Source organism: Ursus americanus, chromosome 22 (genome assembly GCF_024610735.1).
Source record: "Ursus americanus isolate L20-20 chromosome 22, mUrsAme1.1.p, whole genome shotgun sequence".
Taxonomy (NCBI): domain Eukaryota; kingdom Metazoa; phylum Chordata; class Mammalia; order Carnivora; family Ursidae; genus Ursus; species Ursus americanus.
In genome coordinates, this window is record NC_142148.1 from 22,451,162 (window position 1) to 22,479,019 (window position 27,858).

General features: G+C 45.5%; 1 long non-coding RNA gene across 1 annotated transcript; it reads right to left on the minus strand.

Moving 5' to 3' along the window:
* Positions 1–3,373: 3,373 nt before the first annotated feature.
* LOC123796943 (uncharacterized) lies at positions 3,374–27,858 on the minus strand. The gene is made up of 3 exons (XR_015720918.1): positions 21,003–27,858; positions 12,733–12,870; positions 3,374–5,758 (listed from the first exon to the last, which is right to left on the minus strand). It is a non-coding gene; the product is annotated as an uncharacterized LOC123796943 (long non-coding RNA).

Genomic DNA, 27,858 nt, shown 5'->3' on the forward strand with positions numbered 1-27,858 from the left:
ACCAGCACACACACCCCGGCCCAGGGCCTTGAGGTGACAGGGGTGAAGGCTTACAGGATGAGTCACGCGGAGCTGAACTGCCAGTCACCAGAGCACCGGGTGCTAAGCTTAGTTTAGAGGGGTGGAAAAGTAGGCCAAGTGCTCTCATCCCCGGGAGTACCATCCAGTTGCAGCCTGTGCCCCCAACTCATCTCATCCCCAAATGCTGCAAACATTTAGGGGATACTGTGTAAGGCCTGGGGGGCAGAGGGGACACATGACAAAGAAGTGTGCATCCCCACCCTTCAGAGGAGATAAAAGTGTGAGTACAAAGTAATATATACTTAAGAGAGTGATTGGGGCACATGGTGATTAATTCTGAGGACAGAGACTCACGGAGTTGAGATTGGAGTGGAGCTTTAAAGAGTAAGTTGAACAGGGGCACCTGGGAGGCTCAGTTGGTTAAGGGTCTGCCTACAGCTCAGGTCATGATCCCATGGTCTTGGGATCGAGCCCTGCATCAGGCTCCCTGCTCAGGAGGAAGCCTGCTTCTCCCTCTCCCTCTGCCTGCTGCTCCCCCTGCTTGTGCTCTCTCTCTTTCTGTCAAATAAATAAAATATATATTTTTTAAAAGAGTGAGTTGAACATGCAGAAGTGGCAGAGGGGTACTCCAGGCTGCAGGAGTGCACATGCAAAAGCCCTGAAGCTTACATACATTTGGACTCCATCAAGCAGGCAATAGGGAGCCATGAAGTGCACTATGGCTTTGGAGAAAGATGGTCTGAGTTTGAATTCTGCCTCTGCCCCTTCTCAGCTGTTTGACCTTGGACACATTATTTGATACCTCCTGTAGAGATATTATTATTCCCATTATTTGCTTTCCCTCTTCCAGGAAGATGACACATTCTAGCCAGTTGCCATGTGACTTGAGTACCCTCCAGAGGAAGGAGTACCCTTCCACATGAGGCTTGACCACACGACCTACTTTGGCCAATAAATTGTGGGCAGGTGAGATTATATACCAGTTCTAAGCAGAAACCTGAAGAGCCTCTGCATGTTTCAGTCTAAAAGCATACTGTTTTATCTCTGCCATTGGAATGGCATATCCTGGGTAGGGTCTGTGCCCTCAGCCTGAATCCTAAAGTGAAAAAACACACAGAGCAGAGCTCCAACCACCTTACAGCCACACCACAGCTACTGCTGTTTAATGTGAGGGAGGAAACTTTGTTGTTGTCGGATAGTGAGACCTGGAGACTATTTGCCATCACGGCATAATGCTGCCTAGCACGCTCCCTACGGTGTGGGTGATTTTAGTAATACCTACCTCATGGACTGTTCTGAGGGTTAAATAAGATTATCTCTTGAAAAATGTATAACCATTTCATCAAGGACTTATGATGGCACTACGAAATGATCACTCTGCCCACACGTACAGAGAAATTTGACACAGGACAGAAATGACATTATAAAAGAATAGCAAAGGATGTTGTGGTGGGTTGAAAAGTGTCTCCCTCTGCCCCAACACACACACACACACACACACACACACACACACACACACACACACACACACAATTCATACCCACCCAGAACCTCAGAATATGACCTTTTTTTGGATACAGGGTTTTTGCAGACGTGATTAGTTAGGGATCTCAAGATTAACTCATCCTGAATTTAGAATGGGCCCCAAATCTAATGATTGGTGTCCTAAGAGAAGCCGAAATACAGACACCCAGAGAAGGTGGCAAGGTGCAGATGGAAACAGGGACTAGAGCGATATGAGTACGAGCCAAAGAACCTCCAAGGAGGGCAGGCAGCCACCAGAAGCTAGGAGAAAGGCATGGGGTGTTTTCTCCCTTAGAGCCTCCAACAGAAACCGACCCTGCTGACATCTTGATTTTGGACTCTAGCCTCCTGAACTGTGAGAGAATAAATTTTTGTTGTTTTAAGCCACCAGCGTGTGGTAATCCATTGTGACGGCCCTAGGAAACTAATACTTTTGGATTACTTTTTAAATGATACTGAACAACTGGTTATTCATTTGGAAAAAAATAAAATTGGATTCCTACCTCACGGCATACACAAAAATAACCTTCAGGTGGATTAAAGACCTAAATTTGAAAAGCAAAACTTTAAAATCTTTGGGGGGCGCCTGGGTGGCACAGCGGTTAAGCGTCTGCCTTCGGCTCAGGGCGTGATCCCGGCGTTATGGGATCGAGCCCCACATCAGGCTCCTCAGCTATGAGCCTGCTTCTTCCTCTCCCACTCCCCCTGCTTGTGTTCCCTCTCTCGCTGGCTGTCTCTATCTCTGTCGAATAAATAAATAAAATCTTTAAAAAATAAATAAATAAAATAAAATCTTTGGAAGTAACTAAAGATCATTCTTCAGACCTCGGGGTAAGGAAGGAGTTCTTAAACAAGACACAATCATCACAAATTGTATTAGTCTGTGTTCTCCACAGAAACAGAACCAATAGGAGATAGATGATAGATAGAAAGATAATAAGAAATTGGCTCACGTGGTTATGGAGGCTGGCAAGTCCCAAGATCTGCAGGTGGCAAGCTGGAAACCCAGAAGAACCAATGGTTTAAGTTCCAGTATGAGTCTGAGTCCAAAGGCAGCAGCAGAACAATGTCCCAGCTGGAAGGCATCCAGGCAGAGAGAGCAAATTCTCCCTTACTCTGCCTTTTTATTCCATTCAGGCCTTCAATGGACTGGATGAGGCCTGCTCGCACTGGGGAGGGCAATCTGCTTTACTCAATCTACTGATTCAGATGTTAATCTCATCCAGACACACTCTCACAGATGTACCTAGAATAACATCTAACCAAGTATCTGGGCACTCTGCGGCCCAAATCGACACATAAAATTAATTTGGATAATTCTCAAAAATATAATGTTGGTAGAAAAAAGCATATTGCAGAGGATACAACTTATATCACTTATATAAAGCTTTAAACTAGACAAAGAAATAGTATATTTCTTTAGGGAAACTCATACATGTAGTAAAAGTTACAAAGACATTTATTGCCATGTTAAACACCAGGATAAACTTCAGGATCGTGGATACCTCTGAGTAGAGAGGGAGGGGAATGGGATCAAGCAGGGGTACACAGGAAGCTGCAATTTTATCTGTAACAGTTTATTTCTTGAGCTGGGTAGTATGTACACACATAGTAGCGTGCACTACTAAGCACTAGAATTTTTCTCAAGATATAATTAACATACCATAAAATTCATCATTTTTAAGTGTGTAATTTAGTGGTTTTTTGTTTATTCACAAGGTTGTGCAACCATCACTACTGTAATTCCAGAACATTTTCATCACTCCAAAAGAAACCTCATATCCATTAACAGTCACTCCCCATTCCCCCCCCCCCCACCAGCCTGGCAACCACTAATCCACTTTCTCTCTCTATGCATTCATATAAATGGATCATTCAGCATGTGGTCTTTTGTGGCTGGCTTCTTTCCCTTAGTTCAATGTTTTCAAGATTCATCCATGTTGTAGCATGAATCAGTATGTTATTTCTTTTATGGTTGAATTACACTCTATTGTATGTATAGACCACATTCTTTGGTTATCAATTCATCAGTTGATATACATTGGTGTTGTTTCCACTTGGCTATTACGAATAATGACACAATGAACTTTTATGTGCAAGTTTTTGCATGAACTTACGTTTTCATTTCTCTTGGGTATATAGCTAGGAGTGGAATTGCTGGGTCATGTGGTTACTATGTTTAACTTTTTGAAGAACTTCCAAAGCAGCTTCACGATGTTACAACCTCACCGGCGATATTTGAGGGTTCAATTTCTCCACATCCTCACCAACACTTGCTATTGCCTCTCTTTTTTACGATGGCCACCCTCATGGCTATGAAATGATATGCACTATGCTTTTTGGTGTATCTGAATTATTTTGTAACAATTTTTACATTTTGTATTTAATAAAGAAAGACCACTGCGATGGCTGGTGTGGAGGATGGACTGGTAGGAGTGGAAATAGAAGGCCAGCACAAGTGTGCTGCAGATGTTGCCCAGAAAGATTAGGCCTATCATAGAAGGCCATGGCAGAGGCCATGGAGAGGGACATGCTGGAGTCCCACTTAGAGGCCAACACAAATCTCAGAGTGGACTCAATCAGTTTGGGAGTGGGAGGCATTATTCAGCCTACTACAGTTTCATTCATTATAGATTAGAAAAAATACTGATAGTTACTTGTAGGCTAACGTTCTTAGCAGCATTACTCAGGCAAAAGGTGGAAACAACCCAAGTGTCCATCAATAGACGAATGGACAAAGAACATACGGTATATCCATAGAAGAGAATATCATTCAGCTATTTAAAAGGAATGAAATTCTGACACCTGCTACAACATGGATGACTCTTGAACACATGATGCTAAGTCAAAGAAGCCAGGTGCATACAACAGGATAAATATTATATGATTCCTCTTATAGGAGGTACCTAGAAATAGGCAAATTAACAGAGACAAAAATTATAGCGGTTACCAGGGACTGAGAGGGAAGTAATTATTTAATGGGTAAAGAATTTCTGTTTGGGCTGATGAGAAAGTTCTGGAAATAGAGGTGATGGTTACACAACATTGTGAATGTACTTAAATGCCACCAAACTATACCCTTAAAATGGTTAAAAGAGTAAATTTTAGGTTACATATATTTCACCACAATAAAAACAATCTGTATTCCTAAGGAAAAAAAGCAGAGTAAAAAAAATAGGAATAACTGTATTTATTTTTTAGCTTATCCAAGAATAGTTATGATCAATTTCCTTCAGATATTCCAGGATTGCTGGATTTGTTTAGAATTCGCCTACTGTGTTGCTAATAAAATCCTCCCACATATTCCTAACACTCTGAGTATGGTACACTAATTGACCATACCTTTGGCAGAGCAAAGAGCAAATGATGGGCAAATGTTCTTGGAGAAAAATGGGGGAGTCAAAATATCATTCTATGGACAGGTATAGAACTCATAAAGGATTTTATGTGGCTAAGGGCAGAGGAGGGATGTCAGTTCTCTTCTTCTAATGAAGACAGAATCTGCAGATACTGCAAAAGGAGAGACCTAGATTGGGTATCAGGAGTCCTCTCACCACTGTAGTATGAGAGGACTGGGCCAGTAACTTCTGAGACCCCTCTAGCTCTAACAGTACCTAGCTCTGTTCCTAAAAAATGAATAGGAATTCACACTTGCCGAGTGCCTGTGGTTTGTGTGGCACTGTGCCAAGCGCATTTCAGTAGCTTATTCAACCCTCACGACTCTGTCTGGTTGGTATTACTACCCCCATTTTACATATAAGGAAATAAGAGTCCAGATAACTTACCTAATGTACTCAGCGTTGCAGACCTAAGAGGTAGCAGAGCTGAGTACCAAGGCCAAGGATGTCTGACTCCAGAGTCGTATGCTCCACACTAGGCCATGCTACAGCATCCTCTCTTGTGGAGATATTTGGGAAAGGAGAGAGCGGACTCTGGACGGCAGACTGGGCCACCCCCAGCTCAAAAGCAAGAGCCTGAAGTCACTTGTTAAGATTGCTCAGAGCTACTCCTCTCATATGCCAGGTCCAAAGACAGGAGCTGCAGATCCGCCACAAACTGTCCACCAATCTTCAAAGATGGAACACTTTACAAGTGTTCACCTGCCCCGATAGATCTCTGGAGCTCCCATCTCCCACGTGAACTGGTTGTGGCCCTTGGAAAGGGCGGTCCCTTTTGGCAGAAGTATGACCTCTGGCCTTTGCAGCTCTCTGACCTAGAATGGGCAGAACAAACAAACAAACAAAAAAAAACCCAAGTTACAATGTGAAGCACCCCAGTGTGGCTGAAGGACCTTGCCCATGGGTTTTATCAGAGAAGGTACTGGAATAATTTCCCATTCGTAACTGGTCTTCTGGCCTCCAGTCCATTTTATACCTCAGTGACCTGGTTAATTCTCCCAAAGCACAGTTCCGATGAGGGCCCTCTTCAGCTCAAGAGAGCAATCCAAACTCTTCAGCTTGGTATCTGAGGCCCTTTGTGATTTGTGTCTATTTCTATTCCCAGCTCCTACCAATCTTATGGAGACCTCAACCCTACTCGCTGCTCCCCGTTCACGCCTCACCTTTTCCCATCACAGTGGGCTGTGGCAGCTGTGCCCAGTTCTAAATTCTCTTCACCGGGTAATAATCCCCCCGCCTTCCTCTGGAGAACTCTTTGCTCTCTCCTCATACACAGAACCCTGTATCCTCCAACAGAATCTATCTTCCTGGCCTCATGATTTAATTTCAGGTTGGGTATGCGACCGAAGCCGACCCCCCTACAATCTTCTCTGGGACTCTCCTGCTGTGGGTAGCAGGAAGGGCTGTCTTGTGCTCCTCTGATCTGTCATAACTCTTATCTGGACTCTCCTAGGCCACCTAGCACTTTCTAGCTCGTACTGTGGGTATTCTTATATTCTCTGCAAGATTGCCTCAGCCCTGCTTTCTCCAAGTGCTCCACTTCTTTTCAAGTGCTCGATTTTAACAGGCATTTCCCGACTACCTCTTCTGTGCAGACATCGTGCTGTGCTCTGGGGATCCAGAGTTGGGTAAGACATCGTCCCTTATTGAATGGATGGACGAACGAAAACAGTCCTTGGGCCTCATCCAGTTTATCAGAGGGAATTTGGGCAGCAGGAAACAGTAAATATAAAGACCAAAGTCATGAGCCTGGCATTCAAGACCCTCTCGATCCAGTTCTAATGTTGTGCCCTGACTGCACACCCTCTTAGCTCCAGCCAGACTGACCTGTTTGTTGTCCTAGAATAGCCAGAGATGTCCCCACATGTGTGTGTTGGCCCAGGCTGTGGTCTTCTCCCACGGTCTCTTCCTGTTTTTCTCTTCCATTCATAACTTCTCTTTCCCCATCTCATGGGGGCCTCATTTCTCTCACTTTTAGCTCCTCTCCCTTCTACTTCCCCTCTTTCACCCTGTCTCCTTTCCCTTTTCCTTCTGCTCAGCTCTCACTGAGCTCTCTTCTGACACTTCTGTGCATCCCACTCTTGTCTCTTAATTTTCCTCTCCCTTTTGTCTCCTGACTCCCTTCCTGCTCTGTGCACAGCCCCCTCCTCTGGGGGGCAAAAGATGGGATAAGACAAATCTACATCAAACAGCTTCTCGATCTCATCACAAGAAGGCCTCAAAGTCAGGTGGAAAGGAGAGGGGGAGAAACGGAGGGCAAAGGGGATCCTGGAGGCAGAAAAGAGGCTGCCTAGCGACCGATGATAAATCAACGGGGAGCACTATGTCAATTACCCACCTCCAACCCACCCCCAGCCCTTCCCTTTCCTCCCTGCGATCACAGAATTATGAAAAGTCAGAACTACAAAAACTCTTGACAGTCATCTACTCTGCCTCCCTAATTTTGCAGCTGAGAAAGTGAGGCACAGCTAGGGGAACAGAGGCCCAGAAAAGCTAATTTCACCCAGCAAGTCAGTGGCTCAGCAGAAACTGGAGTCCTAGGCCTCCCACTCTCCAGAACGGTGAGTGCCCTATCACCAATACCACAACACCTTCCTCCCTGTTGTCCCCCCGCCCCCGTCCCTACTCCACCATGTTTGGGATTACATCTAAGGATTCCCAATCTCCCCTCCCTCCCCTGCTCCCACCCGGAGTGAGTGTAGGGTCCAGTGAAATAGAGGCAGAAGGGACAGGCCACATCAGAAGGTCCAGCCCTAAGTCCTAGGGGCATGGTCTGTGGTGACAGGATGGGGAAAGTGTCAATCTGACCTGCAGGGGACCAGTCTCCTCTTTGGAGAGCTCCATTATAAGCAGCCTCTAGTGAGTTAAGAGATGCTGCATTAGACAGGACCCTTTCTCACCCTCCCAGCTTAGCTGGCCACCTAGAGGCCCCACGTCATTCTGCCAGCCGCCAGCCATGGACTTCAAACAGAGGCCACCCAGGCACAGGACGGTCCACGGCCGCCAGTAGAGGTAGCTAGAGGTTAGGGGGGAGGTGTTCCAGAGGCTCCACTTTCAGTCCTGCTCCTCTGCTCCACAAAGGGCCACTGTCTGAGCACAGAGGGACCCTGGAGGGAGGCCTCCCAAGGTGCTCAGCAACAGGGCCGGGTTTCATCATGCTGGGCCTCCAGGCCAAGTAAACATCGGGGTGGAAACAGGCCCAGCAGTTCATTCCTGCAGACAGGATCCCGGCTTCAGGAGGGTTCAGTGGCATCCTTACCCACGGCTTCCCTGAGAAAATGAGGGCCAAGGTCATTTGCCCATTTTCTCCAGACATGGAGAGTCAGGATGGGGAACTGGCTCTATCCAATCCTCTTCCCATTGCTCAAGGAGCATCCTAGTTCCCCCTTAAGAAGCACAAGTTTTACAAGACGTTTTTTAATTAGTTCAGGAGACAGCTCTGTGAGCTTGGGTAATCAGGGAAGACTTCCTAGAGGAAGGGCAATTTAGCTGTGATTCTGCTTCCATGCATTGGTAGAATCTCCCTAAATGGACAAGAAGGAGAAATGCATTTCAGGCAGAGAGCACAGCACTGACAAGTTGTGGTGTCTGGAAAGCAGGAGCATTGGGGTCCATAAAGAGACCTATTCAGCAAGGGTAGAGAAAGAATTCACGTTGGAGAAGATGGGAAATAAAGTCAGAAAGTTTGGTTGAAAGTTAAACCAAGACCAGTGTGAAGAGCCAGGTTGAGGAGTCGACATTTCCTGAGCAGAGCAGCGACGGGGTGAAAGCAAAATTTCAGAAAGCTTAGGCTTGTGATGTTTTGAAAGAGTTCCTACATTGAGCCCCAATCTTCTGGATAACCCTGGGCTGGTTATGGCTTCTCTCTGGGGCTTGGTTTCCTCATCTTTAAAATAAGAGCGTTATACCAGAGAATCCTGAAGCCGCTTTACATCTCAAAATGCAAGATTTCTCTGATGGGGCGATAGGGGCTGCAGAGAATGAAAGGAGAGGCGAGGCTGTGGCCACATGCCCGATACCTCTGGGCTGCATTTCCGCAATGAATCATCCACACGGAGCTGTGGAATGGCCATCATCACTATGTCCTCTGCCAGGCACTATGCTGAGTACTCCCCACTTTCTTAAAACTTCATTTTTTTGTGAATAGGAAATGCATATACATATTGCAAATTTTAAGTCATAAAAAGATACATGCATGGTAAAAATAAGTTTCCCTCCTTCCCCTATTTTCAGCCATCCATTTCTTTTCCCACTGTTACCAGTTCCCTGCGTATCCTTCCAGAGATAACCTATACATAGATCAAGATTCTATGAAGTCTCTTTTTCTTTACGCAGATGGGAGCATACTGGACACACTTCTGCATCTTGTTTTTTTTAACTTGGAAATTTTGGAGCTCTTTTCATATGAGTATATAAAGAGCTGCCTCATTCTTTGTATGGCAGACCATGATTTATTAAATTAGTCCCCCATGGATAGATATTTGGGGTGTTTCTTTTCTATTCTAAACAATGCATCGATGAATATCCTGAACACATATCGTTCAGCTTCTGCTGGAACAGATCCACAGGACATATTCTTAGAACGGAAATTATATGCTTAGCTCTTCAGAGGACTTAATATTCACAACATTAATTTAAAGCAATTATAATTACACTGATCTTGCCAATGGGAGAATTAAGGCGCAGAAAGATTCATTGACTTGTTCAAAATCACACAGCTCTTATGTACTAGAGTTGAGATTCCAATATGGTTGGTCTGACACCAGAGCCAACAGGCTCGATCATTCTACCAGCGCCTCTCAAACTTCAGCACACATCTACATCCCCTGGAGGGCTTGTTAAAACATAGGTCACTGCGCCCTACCATGAGAGTTTTTGAATCAGTTCATCACTGGTGGGGCCCAAGAATTTGCATTTCTAACAAGTTCCTAGGTGATCACTCTTTGAGAACCACCACACTATGCTAGTTCTCCCACCTTCAGCTGTGCAGGTCATCCAAAAAGAAAGCCGTTGGAACTCAGCACCTGGCCTTCACAGGATCAGGGTTGAGGAGCATAAACGTAAGCTCCATGAGTGGAGGGTGAGAGCCCAGCACAATGCGTGGTACTCAATAGTACTTGATAAATCTTACTTGTTGAATGAATACATACATACATGAAGTACAAGTGCTCCATGCTCTTGCTGTTGCCTCTTTTCCCAGCCCCCTGGGAGCCCCTGGCCTGGAGAAGCCCCACTGCCCACACTGGCGGAAAGCCAACTTCATGTTGTGAAAGCCTGCTATGAACTGCATGTTTGTGTCTTCCCAAAATTCATATATTGAAGTCCTCCCCTCCCCTCAAAGTCCTACCCTCCCCTCAAGGTGACGGTATTTGGAGGTGGAGCCTTTGAGAGGTAATTAAGTTTAGAGGAGGCTATGAGGGTAGCCCCCCCCCCCATGATGGGATTAGTATCCTTATAAGAAGAAAAAGAGACCCAGAGCTCGCTCTTTCTCCACTGTGTGAGGACAATGCAAAAAGACAGCTGTCTGCAGGCCAGGAAAAGGGCCTCACCAGGAGTCAAGTCAGCCTGCACCTTGATCTTGGACTTCCCAACCTCCAAAACTTTGAGAAATAAATGTCTGTTTTTTACACCCCAGGCTATGGTATTTTGCTACAGCAGCCCAAGCTGACTAAAATAGAGCGCTTGGGAAGGCAGCTGTTTATTTCCTCCCATTCCTCACTTTGCTTAAAATGAAATCAATGAGGCAGCCAGGCCTTTGTTATGAACGGGGAGGCAGCATCTCAGAATGCTGAAGCTCAATCAAGATAAGCTAACCCAATGCTCCCATTTATTATTATTAATAACAAGAACTATAAATCATAGCACACGCATGCAATTGACATGCTTACTTTTCAAAAAATTATTATTATTCCCTTTAATCGAATTCCCTGTGTTTCTTTCCCCCTTATTCTGGTACACAGCCTCTCTTTCCATTCCATATGGTTGATGTGGCCAGTCCATACACACAAACTGTGAGAAAGACTTAAAGACAGGAGGAGGTGTGAGGTCTGCGAGATGCCCCTTCTGCAGAGTGAGGCACTGACAAAGATAACTCAGAAACATGGACAAAGTTTTCAGGGTCGTGCATTACTGCCCAGAAGCACCCAAACATCAGCCCAACTCCTCAAGGTGCTGACTCTGTTACAGAATTCCATCCCTGAACTCAGGGGCCTTGAGGACCCCTGCAGCTTCTTCCAGCTGCTCCCCACCTGGCCTTGAGTCCTGCTTCTACTGCCTGGCTCCCCCACAGGCCTCTGTCCTGGGCTCCTGCCCCTCCTGCTCTTGCTTTGAACCCCACACCCCAAAGCCCAGACTTGTAGCTGAAAATGTCTAGGCCCCAGGCCCCTGGACAAGCAAGGCGCCAGAAGCCATTGGTTGGGCAGCTGGAACGAAGGTGGCCAGTAGTCAGGGGGAGAATTTCAGGGGCCCAGGCAGTCAGAGGCGGTTGGTCAGTGGCACGGCAGGCCGGCAGTGTGACTCAACCCCGTCTGCTGCGTGCGGGGCAGGTCAGCCATCACGGCAGGCGGCCAGGGGGAGTCGGACACGGCCGCTCCGGTCAAGCCAAGTCACACAGGGGGCCAGGCAGGGACAGTCAGGCCGACTCAGTCACCCAGAAACCTGCAGATGCGGTCGGCCCACACATCAGGCGGGCCGATCCAACCTTCCAGATGCCCAGTCGGGCCGGCTCCAGCAGACACAAGGCTGTGCTGAGGCCGGCTGGGTCGGGGCGACCAGCAAGCCTCCCGAGGCCGGCCAGGGGGCGGGACTCCCGGCCCGGGTGCAGTCGCCATGGGCCGGCCAGCCTCGGGCGGCTCAGCCCGCGGAGCAGAGATGTGGTCGAACCACCGCACAGAGGGATCAGTCAGAAAGCTGGTCAGTCAGACACAGGGGGCCTCAGTCAGTCAGCTACAGCCCGTCGAGCACAGATGGGGTCTGGGCAGCCAGACGCAGTCGATGGACCCCGTCGGACACGCCCTGTCAGGCCCGGGTGCCGTCAGCCAGGTATGGGCGGGCGGTCAGTCAGTCAGCTGTGGTCAGGCAGACCGATCACACGCTGTTGGGCCCTCAGGCACCCATGAAATCTGGGTTCCGTCAGACGCAGCCAGACAGACGGATTAGCAGGCAGTGATGGCGTCTGTAGTCAGACACAGTCGGTCAGTCGGATGCAGCTCGTCAGGCACTGATAGAACCAGCCAGAACGCCACAATTGCCGCGGGATCACGGGACTGAGGCCCCGCGCCTCGGCCAGGGTGGGGCCTCGGTGGGGGCGGGGCCTCGGCCTGAGGCTCACTCCAGGGGCGGGGCCTCCTTCTGCGCCCCGCGGCGTACCCACCTCTCGTCTCCGTCGCCGCAGCCTCCGGGCGTTGCCATGGCAGCCGCAGACAGGCCGGCTCGCTCGGCCCGGGTCCCCAGCGCCCCAGTGCCGGCGAAGTGGAGCTCCCAGCCGGGGCGTGGGGCGGCGAGTGTGTTTGAGAGTCCCCGCTGCGGGCTCGGCCCTTCTGTCACCCCCTTGTCCCCACTGGAGATGACTGGGAGACTGGGGAGGACTCACGTCAGGCTCCACAGTGACAGAGCCCCAGAACCTCCCGACCCCGGGCTCCTCGCCTCCGCCGTGACCTGCACGGCTCCTCGGGAGGAATCACGTTTCTCTAGCAGAGAAGCGAGTCAGGAAGACAGAAGCTGCCCGTGCAGGGATGTGCTTACGGTTCCGGGGCGGGGGGGGGGGGGGGGCACTAGGGCGAACACTCACCTGTACCAAGCACTGATAACAGCTTCATGTACACTCATTCACTTGAGCCTCATGCTTTTTTTTTTGACGTTCTGTAATGATTTCCTTTTTCACAGGAGGAAGCTGAAGCACAGAAGGGTTCGTGACTGGGTCAGCGGGCTGCAGTGGAATCAGGTGGGGGGAACGAGGATTAGAACCCAGACAGTCTAGCTCTGGGCCCTCAACACAGCCTCTGGCCCTCTCTTTGTGACCTCTGAGGCCAGAGCATGAATTCCCTGCTTCAGGATGCCCAACCCTATCTATGCTGGGCCCTGCAGCATGAAGGTCCTGCTTGAGTCTCTGCTTCAAGGACTCAGAAAAAGGAGCTATCAAAACCAGGAACCTGGCCAAACCAGGGGACAAACTATGGGTCTGTCTCATCCAGTCTAGAGAAGAGAAAGCCTGTGAGATCTGACAAGCCAGGAACAAGGGGAATCCTATGAGCATGGCTTCCGAGCTTCAAGTCCAATGATTTTTGATCAAATTCCAGCAACATGAGCCAGGAGTTAGAAACACATCATGGGGGGTGCCTGGGTGGCACAGCGGTTGGGCGTCTGCCTTCGGCTCAGGGCGTGATCCCGGCGTTATGGGATCGAGCCCCACATCAGGCTCCTATGCTATGGGCCTGCTTCTTCCTCTCCCACTCCCCCTGCTTGTGTTCCCTCTCTCGCTGGCTGTCTCTATCTCTGTCAAATAAATAAATAAAATCTTTAAAAAAAAAAAAAAAGAAAAAGAAACACATCATGGGTCATAAATTCAAATGCCTATAAGGGCTAGAAAGGTAATGAAAGTCATGAAAACAAGTCTAGGGATGAAACTGGCAAATCAGCCCCATCTAAAAGGGGGCACTGCCTCTCGGCTCCTGCCCATTGTGTTCTCAGACACCTACTGTCTTCTAGTTGGGTCCCATTGGCTAAGTCAATCAACATCAAGTCTCAGTTTCTCCATCTGTGTAACAGGAAGGAAAATTTGGCTTTATTTCACAGGGTGAAATTTTATGGAGATCAAACACATTTTTGTATGTAGAAAGTATTTTGTGAGCTGTAACATTACTCTATAAAGTGGAGGGAGAACAAACAGGAGGTTGGCTGAACATAGATTGTACATCTGCTCCACGGTCTACGAGTTCTGACAGCATTCCTCTGAGACAGGGCTTAGCTCTTGTATAGAGGGCTCTTGTATAGAAGATGAGAATTCGGAGTGTCTGGGTGGCCCAGTCAGTTAAGTGTCTGCCTTCGGCTCAGGTCATGATCTCAGGGTCCTGAGATCCAACTCCCTGCTCAGTGGGGAGTCTGCTTCTTCCTCTCCCTCTGCCTCTCCCCCTTCCCTGCTTCTGCTCGTTCTCTCTCTCTCTCACAACTAAATAAATAATAACCTAAAAAAAAAAAAAAGAAGAAGAAGAAGATGAGAATGCCCTTCAAGGAGTGTGCTAACTTACCCGAGGCCACAAGCTTGTATATGATGGAGCCAGATGTAGAATTTAGGTCTGTCTGACTTCTAAGACCAGTCTCTTGCACCAATTGTTTTGCAAAGTGTGGCTTGGGTCCCCCTAGTCATACCAAGATGATTTCAGATGGGCCCCAGATGAATATTTTTTAAATAGTTATATAGTTTGTTATTTTCTACTTTAGAGGGGGCTTATTGATACTACAGAAGTCCTAAATTTCACACAGCCAGGATGTAGAAGGCTGAATAATGGCCATCCAAAGATACAGAGTCCTAATCCCTGGAACCTATAGATGTTACCCTTTCTGGGAAAAGGATCTTTGCACGTATGATTAAGGATGCTGAGACGAGGGGCACCTGGGTGGCGCAGTCGTTAAGCGTCTGCCTTCGGCTCAGGGCGTGATCCCGGCCCCACATCAGGCTCCTATGCTGGGAGCCTGCTTCTTCCTCGCCCACTCCCCCTGCTTGTGTTCCCTCTCTCGCTGGCTGTCTCTCTCTGTCTAATAAATAAATAAATAAATCTTTAAAAAAAAAAAAAGGATGCTGAGACGAGGAGGTCATCCAGGATTATCCTAGTGGGCACTAAATGCCATCACAAATAACCTTATAAGAGAGGCAGAGGGAGATTAGACAGTTGCACAGAGAACAGGACAAGCCAGTGCACCTGTGGAGGCAGAGACTGTATGACGCAGCCACCAGAAGGTGGAAGAGCTCTGCAGGGAGTGCAGCCCTTTCAACACCTTGATGTTAGCCCTGTAAGACTAATGTTGAACTTCTGGCTTCTAGAACTATGAGAGAATACGTTTCTATTGTTTTAAGCTACCGGCTTGGTGATAATTTGTTATGGCAGCCACAGGAAACAAATACAGTTCTATGCAGCTTAAAAATTCATGCTCCAGGGGCGCCTGGGTGGCGCAGTCGTTAAGCGTCTGCCTTCGGCTCAGGGTGTGATCCTGGCGTTCTGGGATCGAGCCCCACATCAGGCTCCTTCGCTGGGAGCCTGCTTCTTCCTCTGCCACTCCCCCTGCTTGTGTTCCCTCTCTCGCTGGCCGTCTCTCTCTCTGTCAAATAAATAAATAAAATCTTAAAAAAAAAAAATTCATGCTCCAGGGGCACCTGGGTGTCTCAGTCAGTTAAGCATCCGACTCTTGATTTCGGCTCAGGTCATGATCTCAGGGTCACGAGATCAAGCCCCACATCAGGTTCTCTGCTGGGCATGGAACCTGCTTAAAGATACTCTCTCTCTCTCTCCCTCCGCTGTTCCCCTCCTCTCTCTCTCTCCCTCTCTAAAAAAAAAAAAAAAAAAAAAAAAAAAAAAAAAAATCATGCTCCAATCTAGTACACATAACACCCCTGTCTTTTATTAAATAAACTTATTTTAAAATAACTATACAGAAAATAAACGTAAACCTCTGATTCACAGAGTACAGAGGTTTCCTGGAACACAGAGTTCCTGTATACCCCTCCCTCAGTCTCCCATACTGCTAACCTCTTACATGACTATGGCACATCTGTCACAACTAAGAAACCAACCGTGGTACCTTCCTATTAACTAAACTCTACACTTTACTTGGATTTCACTAGCTTTCCCACTAATGTCCATTTTTTTTGTTCCAGGGTCCCATCCAAGACATTACATTACACTTGGTCAACATGTCTTAGTCTTCTCTGGCCTAGGACAGTTTCTCAGACTTTCCTTCTTTTTCATGAACTTGTCAGTTTTGAGGCATACTGGTTAGATATTTTATAGAGTGCCCCCCAATCTGGGCTGCTCTGGTTCAACTGGGGTTATGGATTTGGGTGAAGGATGCCACAGAGGTAAGGTACTTCTCATGACATCATGTCAGGGGTCCACGCTATCAACATGACTTGATCACCTTCAGTGCCTGGACAAGGTAGTGTTTGCCAAGTTCCTCCCCTGTGAATTTACTTGGTTTTCCTCTCTTTCTACTCTTTGAAAGAAAGTCACCAAGTGCAGCCCATACTCAAGGGGGGAATTAAGCTCCACAGCCTGGAAGGGATAAATTATTTGGAATTCCTCTATAAGGAAGATATGTCTCTTCTCCTCCATTTATTTATTCAAGCATTTCTTTACATCAGTATGGATTCATGGATATAGTTTAGTTTATACTTGGGGCTATAATACTGTACTATGTTATTGCTTTTGTTGCTCAAACTGTTCCAGCTTTGGCCATGGGGGGCTCTTTCAGGTTGTCTCTTGAGTCTCTTTGAAACTAATTGTTTTGCATCTTGGTTGTACCAAGATGATTTCGAGTGGAACCTAGATGAACATTTTTTTAAGAGTTGTATATTTACATTATCAGACTTTGGAAAACATATAACCAGCACCTCAAGCTGATGATTTCACGAATACCGTCGAGGACAAGGCTAATGTAGGGATGGCTGTGCTAAGTGAGTCAATTCGCAGAGAGGTATTAAGTCAAAACTGCTATTGATGGTACATGGGAATGGAGGAAGTTGTTAAGCTTATTAGGGAATGACTCAATTTTAAGAAACTCTGTGCTAGGGCAGAAGCAAGCCCCAAATGCAAGCAAATGATAATGACTCTGAGGATTATAAGCAGCCTCCCTGGGACCCACCCACACACAACCCACTTCCTGGGGCCCGCTGCCAACCCGACCTGTCTCGGTGCAGATGTGTGCTGCTGTTGATAGTGGTGGAACTGTGCATGCCCGGGCCCGGGAGGGATGGATGCTGCACTGTGTTTGTTTCCCAAGCGAGCTGTGTGGGTGGCTTGCAGCTCAGCATCATTCCCACTAATAAGCTTGGAGCCTTTGGCCTAACAAACACGTTCTGTGTCACAGGCCTGACATGTGATGTTTCCCAAGGAGAAGTGCCAGGAAGCCTCGTTATTTTTACCTTTTTTTCCTTGTCTTGTCCTTGATTTGAGACAGGCAGGAAGACATGGCAGAGTCAGCAGTCAGCCTGGGGTCTGGTCCAGAGTCTTGTCTGGGGTCCTGGGCCAGTCCCCCAGCCCCACTGAGGATGCTCAGAATTGAATTGGAACATTTAGCTTGCCCCACTCGGTACCATCCTGAGCCCTGACCCAGGCCCTGAATCTGCCACCTGGCTGAGCAGTGAAAACCCAGAAACTCTGGCCTGATCTGAAATAGGAAGCCCTTCAAAAAAAAGAAGTCTTTTCCTTTCCCAGCTTCCAGCCTAAGCCTGGGTGGCTGTGGGCTGGTGTGCACGCAGGCCTCTAAACCCTCTACAGGGCCTTCCCAGGGAGCTCAGATGAACTGGGTTAGAATCCTAGTTCTTCCTGAGAACAGACAACTTGCATAGCCTCTCGTCTATAAAAGGAAGATAGTAATAGTACCTACTTCACAGGATTGCTGTGCAAATTAGACAACCTATGCAAAATGCTTTAGTGCAGTGCCTGGCCCATAGTAAGCGCTCAATTAACTCATTTGTTGGTTTAACAATTATTAATGTCTACTGTATGCCAGGCACTGTACTGGGTGCCAGGGACATCGGGGAAAGCAAGAAGAAAAGAAACCAGAAGGTTAATAAATAAGGTGACATATATAAAGCCAAGGCTTTTATACCATGCAGAAATGCAGCAATATTCATTATTATTAATAAAATAATGACACATTGTGATCAACGAATAAAGGAAATAAGTAGGGTAATGCAATGCTAACTGGAAGAAAGCCCTTCAGACAGGGAGATCAGGAAAGGCCCTCTAAAGAAATAATACTGGAACTGAGATCTATGGGATGAGAAGATCCTTAGCCTCTCCAAGAGCCAGACGAAGACCCTTTCAGGTAGCAGGAACAGCTTATGTAAAGACCCTGAGCTTGAGAAGAGCTTGGAGAGGAGAAGGAACAGCAAGGAGGCCAGTGTGACTGGGATGTAATGACAGGGCAGTAGGCAACGGTAAGAAGTCTGGATTTTATTCAAAGTGTGATGAAAAGCCACTGAAACCCTAAACAAGACAGTAACAAGATCTGATTTCTGATTAAGAGTTACCTCTGGCTTCTGTAGAAAGAATAGATGAAAAGGGAAGAGTAGGAGAAACAGTCAGAACAACATTAAGAAGCTGTTAAGTCATCCAGACCAGAGATGCTGTTGTTTTGGACTAGGTCACAGATCAGCAGTGTCCTGTGACTTCCCGGGATGATGGAAATGTTCTACGTCTATACTCATATGGTAGCCACTAGCCACCTATGGCTCTCGAGCACTTAGAATATAGCAGGTGCAGCTGAGGAATTAACTTTTAATTTCACATTATTTTAATTAAAGTTTACACAGCCTCATGTAGCTGCTGGCTACTATACTGGATAGCACAGGAAATGGGCAGTGTGTTAAATATATTTAGGAGGAAGATGGGACTTGTGATGGTTGGAGGATGGGGAATGAGAGAAAGAGTAGAATTAAGGAAGATGCCTATGTTATCTTTTGGGAACTGGGTGGAAGAGCAGGCTCTGGGAGATATCAAGAGTTTTGTTTTGCACGAGAGGAGTTTAAGCGACTGCTGGAAACTTCGAGTAGAGATAGCAAGTAGAAAGCAGGATGTATACATGTTTGCCAACATCATCATCATCTTTGGGTTCCAGGGATACTAGCCTGTGGGCTGCTGAGGAGGTAGGAAGCTAAAGCAATCTTTAAAAAGAAAAGAAAAGCAGGAGGCATCATGATTCTGGACTTCAAGCTATATTACAAAACTATAGTCATCAAGACAGTATGGTACCAGCACAAAACAGATACATAGATCAATAGAAATAAAATAGAAAACTCAGAAATGGACCAACAACTAAATGGTCAACTAAAAGCAAGAAAGAATATCCAAAGGAAAAAAAGACAGTCTCTTCAATAGATGGTGTTGGGAAAACTGGACAGCAACATGCAGAAGAATCAAACTGGACCACTTTTTTTTTAAAGATTTTATTTATTTATTAGAGAGAGAGAGTGTGAGCGAGCAACAGAGAGAGACTAAGCAGGGGGAGGAGCAGAGGGAGAGGGAGAAGCAGACTCCCCACTGAGCAGGGAGGCTGATGGGGGGCTTGATCCCAGGACTCCGAGATCATGACCTGAGCTGAAGGCAGATGCTTAACAAACTGAGCCTCCCAGGTGCCCCAACTGGACCACTTTCTTATACCATATAGAAAAATAAATTCAAAATGGATTAAAGACCTAAATGCCAGGCAAGAAACCATCAAAATCCTAGAGAACACAGGCAGCAACCTTTTTGACCTCAGCTGTAGCAACTTCTTACTAGACATGATGCCAGAGGCAAGGGAAACAAAAGCAAAAATGCACTACTGGGACTTCATCAAGATAAAAAGCTTCTGCACAGGGAAGGAAACAATCAACAAAACTAAAAAACAGCCTGTGGAATGGAGAAGGCATTTGTAAATGACATATCTAATAAAGGGTTAGTATCCAAAATCTGTAAGTTTGATAAATATCAAACTCAACACCCAAAAAACAAGTAAGTGTAAGAAATGGGCAGAAGGGGACGCCTGGGTGGCTCAGTCGGTTGTGCATCTGATCATGGTCCAGGTCATGATCTTAGGGTCATGAAATCGAGCCCCATGTCAGGATCCATGCTCAGTGCAGAGTGTGCTTAAGATTCTTTCTCTCCCTCTCCATCTGCCCTCCCTCTGGTCATGCTCAGGCTCTCTCTCTCTCTCTCAAATAAATAAATAAATCTTAAAAAATAAAAAGAAGAAATGGGCAGAAGACAAGAATAGACATTTTTCTAAAGAAGACATCCAGATGGCTAGCAGACACATGAAAAGATGCTCAACATCACTCATCATCAGGGAAATACAAGTCAAAATCATGATATCACCTCACACCTGTCAGAATGGCTAAAATTAACAACACAGGAAACAACAGATGTTGGCAAGGATGCAAAGAAAGGGGAACCCTCTTACACTGTTGGTGGGAATGCAAATTGGGAGTTTGTTGGTGCGAATGCAGCCATTCTGGACAACACTATGGAGGTTCCTCGAAAAATTAAAAATAGAACTACCCTATAATCTGCAATTGCACTACTAGGTATTTACCCAAAGGATATAAAAATACAGATTTGAAGGGGAACATGCCCCCCCATGTTTATATATAGCAACATTATCAACAATAGCCAAACTATGGAAAGAGCCCAAGTGTCCATCGATTGATGAATGGATAAAGATGAGGTATATGTATACAATGGGATATTACTCAGCATTCAAAAAGAATGAAATCTTGCTATTTGCAACAATGTGGATGGAGCTAAGTGAAATAAATCAGAGAAAGACAAATACCATATGATTTCACTCATATGTGCAATTTAGGAAACAAAACAGATGAACATGTGGGAAGGGGGAAGAGGGGGAAGTAAACCATAAGAGACTCTCAACTATAGAGAACAAACTGAGGGCTGATGGACAGGTGGGTGGGGGATGGGCTGAGGTGGGTGGGGGATGGGCTAAATGGGTGATGGGTATTAAGGAGGGCACTTGTGATGATGAGCACTGGGCGTTATATGTAAGTGATGAATCACCAAATTCTTCTCTTGGAACCAATATTATACTATATGTCAACTAACTAGAACTTAAATAAAAATTGGGAAGAAAAAAAAAAAGGAAGTAGGGAGCTCAGAAAGAGGACCAGGAATTCCACACTGAGGCTTTCCTTCACTTCGTCTTGGTCAGTGTGCCAACCACCCACCCAGCCAGCCAGCCCTAGTGTTTGAAACCCTCCCGTGAGCTCTGGCTCCTCCTCTCCTCCCCCTTCTCTCCAGGTATGGAGCCCAGTGGCTTTTTTCTTTGCAAAGATAGAAACCCACACCTCACCTATTTTGTGCTCCTGTAGCCACTCCTGTGGCTCAGGCATTGTGGACCAGAGCCCCAGAGTCCTTGGCTTTCTCGTTGCTCCTCTTTTCTGCCTTCCAGCAGCGGGGACTCTCTGATCGTCAGATTTTCCTCCCGGGAATCTTGTCTGGGTCTGCATCAAAAATCTTAAGCCTGAACCAATGCTTTGATCTTTCTTTACATTTCTAAAATGGTATCCAAAGGAAATGAGAAGCCTCCACCAAACTTGAAAATTCACAAGAATGTTCATCACAGCATTCATTATAAAAGCTAAAAGTATAGTTCTCAATTGTATCTTATCTGATCTATCAGCAATGTTTGATACTGTTAATCACTCTTCCTTGAAACACTTTCTTCTTTTACTTCCAGGATGTCCCACTCCTGTGGTTGTTCTCCTACTGCTCTGCTCACTCAGTCTCCTTTGCTGGTTCCTTCTCACCATCCTGACCTCTACACGTTACAGGGCCCCAGGGCTCAGGGCTCAGTTCTCCTAGTACATACTTGGTTCTCTCATGCAGCCTCATAGCTTTAAAGACATCTGTATATGGACAACTACCAAATGCATACGTCTAGCTCAGCATAAATCCACCTGCCTACTTGACATCTCCACTTGAATGTCAAACAGGCATCTCAAATTTACCATGTCTAAAGGTGAATTCCCGATATTCTCCCCCAAAACTTGCTCCTCCTTTGGTCTCTCCCATCACAGTTAATGGCAATTCCCTCCTTCATTTGCTCAGGCCAAAAGTTTTTGGAGTCTTCCTTGATTTCTCTCTTGCTCATTTCACATCTGGTCTATCAGCAAACCTTGCAGGTTCAATTTTACATTTATTTCTAATTCAACCTTTTTTTTTCCTTTGCCATCATCCTGGGACAAGCACTAGCCTGCTTCAACCTGATTGACTGCCATAGCCTTCTAGCAGTTCTCCCTGCTTCTGCCTCTGGCTCCACTTCAGCTCTTCCTCCATGCTGCAGTTCAAAACTTTCCAACGGTTCCCATTTCATTTAGAAAGAAAGCACCAAATTACTTTTTCCCTCCTTCACATGCATTTCTTGGCCTAACCTCTACATTCCTGCCTGCTCACACTGCTCCAACCACTTTGCTGTTCCTGGGACAGGTCAGGCCTTATGCTTCAGGTTTCGGGCCTGTGCAGTGGCTGTGCTCCCCCACCCCCATTGCCAGGAAGGATCTTCCACACAACAACCCCATGTATGGCACATTCCTTCACCTCCTTCAGATTCTTGCTCAAAAGTCACTTGACCACCACCTAAAACATTCCACACTCACACTTAATATTCCCCTTCTCAACTTTCTATTTTTCCATAGCACTTTCGCTATCTGCTTTTTTATGCATTTGAAGGATTATCTGTTCCCTACTAGAACGTAGTTTCAAGAGGGCAGAAATTTTTGTTCGGTTTTTTTCCTCCAGTGCTGCATTCCCAGTGTTTACGTGGCACATAGTAGGTGCCAATAGATAAATGGTGAATGAATGAAAAATGTAGAGCCTCCTTACCCCAAAATGGGGAAAACGACAGAATCGAGAAATAACGCACGCTCGCTTGTTCACAGAATTCTGCGGCGGGTAACGATTATCATTGCCAAAAGCAAGCCAGGAGGGCCGCCTGACCCCACGTGACGCCTTCCTTGCCCCTGCCGGAACGTTTCAGTCCCGGAACCTCCGCTCGCGGGTCCCGGCGCGAAGGCACTTCCGGTTCCGCTCTTCTCTCGCCAGCGAAGAGAACTGCCAAGTCAGTTCCGGCAGAAAGCGAGGTGAGAAGCGCAGCGCGGCGGTCTATCCCGGGGCCGTCCGGGCCCTCCAGGCCCTCCGGCCTCAGGCCGGCGGGTGAACTGGGGGGCCCGGGGACAGGGCGCGGGCTCTGACTCGTAGAGACTCAGCGCCCTCGCCGCGGCTGCCCACCAGCCAGGCCCAGACTGTGGAGCAGCCGCGAGCCTCTCCCCACCCCCACCCCCACCCCCACCCCCACCCCCACCTTGGGCGCCGATGGCGGCGGCCTCTGGGAGCCCCGACCTTGCCGGTTGCCCACTCCCCTGGCCCAACTCTGCGCAGCCTACGCGCAGCCCCCGCCCGGCCAGCGGGGACGCGGCACCTTTGGACGTCGGGTGTGGCTGGGCGAGAAGAATGGCGGCCACTCGAATGCCACGGACGGCCGTTGGGGCCTGAGAAGGCGGGTCTGCGTGGACCAAGGTCGGCCACCCTTGGGCCTTGGACCCCCACAGATCCGGCCCTGGGCTGACCGCTCCGTCCCCATTGGACGAAATCTCACCTTCAGTGGACGGCCGCCCTAACGGGGCCGGAAGGTGAGCGAAGCCCCTGTCGACGACGGGTGGAACGGTTAACGGGCCATAGGCGGTTGGTCTTCCGTCTACCAGACGTTAATTTTGGAAGATTGAAATGGGAGAATTACTTACCGCATTTGGCCAATGGGAAGACCACCCTTTGGGAAGATTTACTGGCCGTTTATGGAAGGCCTGTGTATATAATATGAAAAAGCTGCTCTCAACTTTCCCCCCAACCTTCAAAAGAAAACTTTTGCCACATCTAGGCCTTCTAGATGTAAAGAGGTTGCCGACATATGATAAAGTGGAGTTAGAAAATCACACATCTTGTAAATGCCTATTTGTTTTTTAAAAAAATCATAGAAAAGAAATGTCTTTTGGAAATGACTTTTTGAAATGGACTTGTTAGACCATCTCTAGAAGCGACATCAGGAGCGACCACGTCTACATATGTCAGTGGGTAAGAGGACGTGAAGTAGACGACCTTGAGGAGGAAGAAAAGAAGGTTCTGTGCGAGACTGGTCATATTTAGAAGACATTTTTCATATAGCCATTGTTTTGTGTGTGCATTTTATTCCACAACTACTGTATATATAGTTGACAATGCTAAGTACTTTTTTGAAATATCTAGTCTTTCTAGATGTTCTGAAGTGCCTGATACATGTTAAAAATAGAGGTAGTAAAAAAGACATTCTTGTAAATAGCTTTTTGTTAACATTCATATGAAATGTTGTTTAATTGGGGGGGAATGGCCAAACCCCCTCTTTGAATAGTACACATTCTGTTTGTGCACTGGTTCAAAGGAGGTGGGGAAGGAAGTGCAGAGAGCTCTGCTAGTGTGTTTATAGTGAGGGAAGATCAACCATTGTCCTTTATGTTCTTGCATTTTTGTTTTGCTTAGCTGTGTATATAGTGTGTATACTGGACAAATGAGTCCTAATTTTCAACATCTAGTCTTTCTAGATGTTAAAGAGGTTGCCAGTGTATGACAAAAATAGAGTTAGTAAACTAATACATTGTGTACCTTTTGTGTTAAAATTCCTAGAAAGATTGTCTTCTGAAAATTTGAGCATTATAGCCCACTGGGTTGGTGGAGGAAGGAGAGAAGAGAAGGGTTAGTCTTAGGCTAGAATGTTCATATTTTGAAGACACTTTCAGATTATAACTGTTACGTGTGTGCAGTTTATTCAGGACTGCTATGTATATAGTGGACAAATTAAGTCCTTATTTAAAACATCTAGTCTGTCTAGATGTTTAGAAGTGCCCAACGTATGTTAAATGTAGAGGTAGGAAAATATCGCTTTGTAAATATCTTTTTGCTAAAATTCATAGGAAAAAACTGTCTTGGGGATAGAATTGCCAAACCACCTCTGAGCAGTATACTGTCGTGTATCTTTGTTCAGTGGTTTGGAGGAGGTGGAAGGGAAAGAATTGCAAAAGGTAATGTATGCTAGTGTGTTCATGCTTGGACATTTTCAGACAAAACCATTTTTTATATGTTCTGTGCATTTTGTTTTGCTGTGTATATAGTGTATATAATGGACAAATGAGTCCTAGTTCTGCAACATCTAGTCTCTAGATGTTAAAGAGGTTGCCAGTGTATGACAAAGTAGTAAAATTAGCACATTCTGTACACATTGTGTTGAAATTCAAAGGAAAGCTTTTCTTCTGTAAATGACTTTTGGATATGAATTTGTTCAGCCACCTTTAAGCATTCATTACACATGCCTGTACTTGTCTACTAGATTGGTGGTGGAGAGAAGGGAGGGAGGGAGGGAATAGTTTAGGCCGAAATGGTGGTCATATTTAGAAGATACCTCAGATTATACCCATTGTTAGGTGTGTGCAATTTTATTTAACAGTGCTGTTGTGTACATAGTGGACAAGTACTTATATGAAATATCTAGTCTTTCTAGATATTTAGAAATGCTTGATGTATTTAAAAGTAGAAGTAGAGTAACACTTCTTGTAAATAGCTTTTTAAAACTGATGGGAAATAATATCTTTGGAAATGGAATTGCTAAACCACCTCTCTGAAAGTATACTTGTTCAGTGGTCTGAGGGAGGTGGGAAGGAAGTAATTGCAAAAGATGCTTTGCTAGTATATGCTAGGAAATTCAGCTTATCCATCACCCTATATGTTATGTGCATTTAACTTGACTGTATATATTGTAATTATATAGGACAAATAGGTCCTAATTTCATATCTAGTCTCTAGATATTAAAGAGGTTGCCAATGTATGACAAAAGTAGAGTTAGTAAACTAACACATTTTGTACACTTTGTGTTAAAATTCATTGAAAGGCTGTCTTCTGAAAAGGACTTTGAGAGATGACATTGTAGTCACATCTAAGTGACACGTGCCCATCTGCACTCACCCGCCGGGTTGGTGGTAGAGAGGAGTTGTGAGAAATGAAGGGTTCTAGACTGGAATGTTCCTATGCAGAAGACACTTTCAGATATAACCCGTTGTTACATGTGTGTAGTTTATTCAACACTACTATGTATATACTGGACAAACTTAAGTCCTTAATTTGAAACATCTAGCCTTTCTAGATGTTTAGAAGTGCACAAAGTATGTTAAAAGTAGAGGTAGTAAAATAACACATTTTGTATATAACCCTTTTGTTAAAATTTATATGAAATATTGTCTTGAAAATGGAATGATGAAGGTGATCACACCACCTCTCAGCAGTACACATATGTGATATTTGTGCTGGTTCAGGGAGGAAGGAGAAGAAAGCGCAAAGGGCTTTGCGTTTCTAGTTAGGATTAACCATTGTCCTGTATGTCTGCATTTGGTTTTACTTAGCTGTGTATATAGTGTATATAAAGGACAAATGAGCCCTAATTTACAACATCTAGTCTTTCTAGATGTTAAAGAGGTTGCCAGTGTATGACAAAAGTAGTTAGTAAACTAATACATTGTGTACACTTTGTGTTTAAATTCATAGGAAAGACTATTCTGAAAACAACTAGAGGAAGTGAAACTGTTAAAATCCCCTCTAAGCGTTACGGATGCTTATACTTTCCACTAGGTTGATAAGAGATGAGAAGAGGAAGGGTTCTAAGCCAGAATGTTCTTTCAGTGCTACTATGTATGTAGTGGGCAAATTTTAAATAAATCCTTACTTGAAACATCTAGTCTTCTGGATGTTTGAAAGTGAACAACATGTTAGAAGTAGAGAGTTAGTAACAACACCCTTTAAGTATTGTTAATTTACAGGAGTGTATTTTGGGAATGGAATTGTTAAACTTGATATTTTGGAGAGTATGCTGACTGGGCACTGGGTTCGCTGGGGGATGGGGACGGGGGCACGGAAGGAAGTGAGGAGAGAAGGGTTCTGTGCCCGTGAGTCTTTTAAAGTTCTGTATGTGCATTTTAGTTAACATTGCTGTGTGTCAAAGTATAAGCAAGTCCTAATGCCCAAAGTATATTAAAAGTAGAGGTTAGTAAAATAATCCCTTTATGAATGCCCTTCTGTTAGTTTTTAGGAAGGACTGTTCTGGAAGTGTCTGTTAATCCACCTCTTAGAGTTAGATGTAGTCCTGTATTTAGTCATTAAAATGGTGGAGGGAGCAGAGGAGGGGTGAAGGGAAGGGCTTTTTGCTAGTATCTCCACATCTAGAAGACCGTTTTAGGTTATAACCATAGGTCTTCATGTGTGTTTTTATGAAGTACCTGTGTTTATTGTGGACAAGGTTCATTATTTTGTAACATCTAAGCCTTTTGGATATCCTGAGGTGATAATGTATGATAATAAAATGTACAGCTAGTGAATTAACCAATTTATAAGTTTCTTTTTGTTATCATTGATAGGAAAGAAGCATCTTGGACGAGGAATTGTTAAGCTGTCTCTGAGAAATGTCAGGACTTACTAGGTTGGCAGCAGAGGGGCAGAAGGAAGTATAGAGGGAGAGATGTATGCAGAAGTGTTCATATTTACATTGTAATGATAACTGTTAATGTATGTGCATCTCTTTGGCTGTATTATAGGAATACATTCAGTGATTCAGTGGAAACATACCTCCTTGCTAATATTTGAATAGTATAGATTGGATAATGAATTCTTTTAGAAGCATTATACGTTGTATACTCTTACTTTGTCTCAGTTTTAATTGAACATTAAGGGAATGCAGTATTTTAATTGTAACTCTGCCAATATCTTTATCTAGAGGCCTGTTGCCATTTTTGTCTTTTATGAAATTTCTGTCGCCAAGAAAGGCAAGATTACATTTTTTTTCTTTCAGGTGGAGTTGGTGTAGTGTATTCTTGGTTATCAAAATACTCAAATTTGGGGACTTTGAAATGGTAAATATTCATGGTGTGTAAAAAAGCATGATACATAACTGTACGATCTTAATTACATTAAAATGCTTACTTGTGTAGATACACACATGGGACCTAGAAGTCCGACTGTAAACTGCTTGTGATTATGGATGACTTTGTTCTTTGCTTCTTGTGTTTTTCAGTTTCCTTTTATGCACATGTTAACTTTTAAAAAATAAATTTTTTAAAACCTACGTGGAGCCTCCATT